We start from the raw sequence: 4,223 nt of genomic DNA, 5'->3' as shown, positions 1-4,223 counted from the left end.
TTCTTCAAGACTGGGACAATGGAAACATTGAGTGGAAATTCCATTCTAGCAAGTCATATTTAATTTTAATAATACTGAGAAAACTAGATAGATAAACGCATCTCACAGTTTATCTTTTACAATTTTAAAGCAAAACAAACACATCCTTATTTATTTTCACATATTAAAAAATCTGTTTATGAGAGGAAAAAAGCCCAAACAAGTATTGAATAAATAAGTACAGTATGGAATGGACTAGAATGCAAACTAATTACACACGTACCTAGAAGCGGAGGAACAGAAGCATAAATCACGTCCGAGCAGGGTTAATTAGGGGCGGGTGCGTTTCTGTGTGTCCACGCTGCTCCTTCTGCAACTCTGCGCTGTACAACGTTCCAGAACAGCCTGAGATGCTGACTATGCGGACATAGGCTGACATCTCACCAGCAGAGGACAGACATTATTAGATAATTTCATCCTACTCCAGAGGCATGAAAGCCGAAACGTAAACACTTCTGAAATCAACTCTTGCTCAGCCATGTCCACAGAACGGAAGAGCAAAGACACTAATAATCCTAGTAGATAATGGAAAGGTGCCTGAGCTGGCACTGGAATGCACTTATTTTGAATAGAGGTGTAACTAATATTCAAGAAACTCACCAGTCTGCTGTGAACCTTAGAGTCGTGAGAGGTTAGAAACCACCTCTGGGAGTTAGAAACCTTTTCACCACTTGATTAGAACAGCTGAAGGCAAAAAAAAGTGAAGTGATCATCTCAAAAACAGTCTTAGATTGGTGACTAAAGTTCCATGGGTTCTACCAGACACTCTATAACTGCAAAATATGATGTTGGAATTTGGCATAAAAGCATGGCATGAACAAATAACCCAGTTCACAGTTGGGGAATATTGGAAAGCAATTTTCAAAAAATTTACTGAGCAACTGCAATTCCTTTTCAAATGCTGTGAGTTATCTCATCTCAGTTCTCATGTTTTGACCTTAATTTGTTTCATTGCCTCTCTGCTCCTCACAGTAAATTCAGCCTTCTTATTCTCGTCTTTATTACACAATTTCTTCATTTCTCTCGCAAGCTCTGTTGCTTCGTTTTCACGTGCTGTCTTGTGAACCTTGTTCTAGATATTCTCCTAGGAAGCTCTTGCCCATGAATGTTTCAAATATAACCTCATCCATTTCCTCCATTCCCCTGGAAGGCAGAGAGACCCACACCGATGACTTTGCCACTGAGCTCTTGCAACTTGCGTTTGGGTGGACGTCGCACACTTCCAGGGCAGAATTAGACATTAGGTACTCTTGCTCATCATGCCAAATGACACTGGATCCTTCCATCAACCTGTTTTCTCCATCCATATAACCAAGATCACGACCATCAAAGGATGAGCTAAGAGCCACGCAAGCCCTTTCATTCTACTATGGTTCCCACACATCTAGTTAATTCTACATTGCTTTAATTAGCAATAGAATGGAAAAGCATGAGCGACACCGGATTTGGAGCCCAATACCACCACTTATTCCAAGCTATGTAACCTTGGAATAGCTCCTGAACTCCCTGGCCTTTGTTTCTTCATCTGTAAACGAGGGTAGTAATAGCACCGGTCTCTCGGGGGTGCTGTGAACACAGAGTGACCATGTAGGTAGGATGCTTGGTACCAGATGCTTAGTATTAGCTATTACTAAAATGTTTTGGATTTATGAAAAGCAGCCGATTCTAATTTCTTGGTCCTCAGCACTATAGATGTCGATACCGAACCAGTATCTGAACATGATTTTCATCTTGTCGAAATCAAATGAAGTTTCCCACCGTTGATTTAATTTTCCAGGGACATTTTTCTTTGCTAAGCTGAGCTACTAATTCGAAATTGATGGGCAACATCTAGCCTGAGTGACATATTCTGCCGACGTGAAATTAAACTCCCTCTTAATGCTGAAGACTGTGTATCTATGCCTATGTCACAGTCTGTTCAGACTTCAAATGCTGACTGGGGCTGCTGGGCGCTGCTGAATAGAGTGTTATTGTGGTGAGAAGAGAAATGGACGGTAGTTAATGAACTTGCATTTCAATTGAGTAGGGTTTTTAATAATTTTTTTAAAGGCTTTTTATAAATCCTTTTGCTCAGCAACAAGAAAAAGAGGAAAAGAGCACTCAGCTGGGAACAATAGCTACTTAGCTCACAAAAATCATTAGAAGGAACATTTGGTCTCCCAGGCCCTGCAATTTCACTGGTAGGCGATAATCCACCTAAAACTCAGATTCCACCTAAAACCTGAGCCCAGAGAACCTCCACTTCTCTAGCTAATAAATCATACTAATGAAAATTCTCATTTCCTAATGCGTCCAATTCCACCATAACTAAAATTTTAGCTCGTAATTCACAGAACGTTTTTGACAGGTAGAGGACACTGACCTCACATTAATGGGATATGTGCTTCGGGTTGCCTTGCCATTAGGAATGAGGTGTGACGCTGCCACATTTGCTCACTGCCATCAGACGCCCCTGGGAGCTGAGACCTTCATTCAGGAGGTGAGCCTTGAGCGAGGGGCAGTGCACCTGTGGGTGGCGCAGCTCCGCCTGTGAAATGAGCTGCCAGACGGGGACATTTAATGTCCCACTGCAGCCTCCGTAGCTCATCCTAAGTGGGCTGAGCCAGAGAAACTTCACATTGTTGACACTGAAGGCCTGGCTAACTGATCATCTCCCACAGATGCCATTCAACTACCTTAAACTAATTGCCGAATGTGTTGAAGGTTAAGTCACTAAGAACTCCTTTGTGTGTGTGAGTTTTCCCATGATAACCAAAGGCTGTACTTGGATAAAATATGTTATTTCTAATGACCCTGCTCGGTAATCGTAAACATGGATTTCTTAATTCAAAAGTAGCGAGCAAAAACAAAATTCTCTATGCTTAAGAATCTTTTTTTTCTATTTAGTTTGAGTATACTACGCATTTTAAGAATGAACTTATTTTATATCTTTACTGTCTGACACAGTGTTCAATATTTGCTGAATGACTAAAATGCATTTCAGACCAAATAAAGGAAATGGTTTGAAGATTAAATAAAACGTCTTCCACAATTGACACACGTTTTTCCTCACTTCCTTCCACTTTTGATTGTAAAGCTGGAGATTGGCACCATCGACTGTAGTCTAGATGGCATTCTGGTCTCCCCTTCGTTAACTGTCTTTTTGACTTACACTTTCTCTAGGATCTGGGAGGTATTTCGTTTTTAAAAGGTCTTTTCTGCTCCCTCAGATTGCATCTACCATAGAAGAATAAACAGAAACTGCGATCTCAACAAAGAACTTAATTAAGAAGCATATGCAATGACAGCAAATGTGCAAAAGCAATCTTTACTAAACGCAGGTAACCATTCAAATAAGCTTTTTATAGATGAGTTGAGGGTGCGTAGCTGTTTAAAATCCAATTTTATAAGGATGCTGCCGTTTAGACAATGAGCACCGAATTAATATCTACCTAAAATAGTTGTATCACCTGAAACGACTTCAGCTAGTTGTACTTACATTCTACACACCTGACAAGTTTTTTTTAAAACGATGTCTTGACTGATTTGATTAAGGGGAGGGGAGGTTCAAACCTTGCCCCGCTACACAGCGAATTCTTTCACAGTCCTCTGTATCATCTCCCGTTGACTCTAGGCAGGTTCTGTGCCTGTCAGAACACATCCAGTTTTCAGACCCAGGTTGAGTTTGCAGCTTCCGCTTCCTTCCCTAGGACCATCCGCGCTGTAACACAGCTACCGTGGTGTGATGATGCTCTCGTGGCCGGCGGGGAAGCTCTGTAGAGAGGAACAGGCTACAGCCGAGCACCAGCACCAGCATGAAGTGGCCCCTGCCCTAGTCGGGTGGCCCAGTCCAGGCGGCATGGAATAGATGCACGATCTCCACCATATGCTCCCAAATTGCGGATTTGAGAGTGAAGTAAATGATCACTGGAAGATATCTCAAATTCTTCAAGGTATTTTGAGATTTACAGTGAATTAAAAGGAGCAGTAAAAGAAGCAATAATTATAGTTTTGAGCATTTGCTATGTGATTAAATGCTTTACACATCCTTATTCCCTGCAATCTTATTTGATAGGCTTTTTTCCTTTATTTTATAGATGAGGCAATTATAGACTTTCACATTAATTGTCCAAGGTCACGTAATGGGAGGATAGTATTCAAAACCATATCTGATTCCATCACCATGCTTAGCAGGAAAACGGGAA

Source organism: Pteropus vampyrus, unplaced genomic scaffold (assembly GCF_000151845.1).
Source record: "Pteropus vampyrus isolate Shadow unplaced genomic scaffold, Pvam_2.0 Scaffold154, whole genome shotgun sequence".
NCBI lineage: Eukaryota > Metazoa > Chordata > Mammalia > Chiroptera > Pteropodidae > Pteropus > Pteropus vampyrus.
This window is presented reverse-complemented; position numbering follows the sequence as displayed.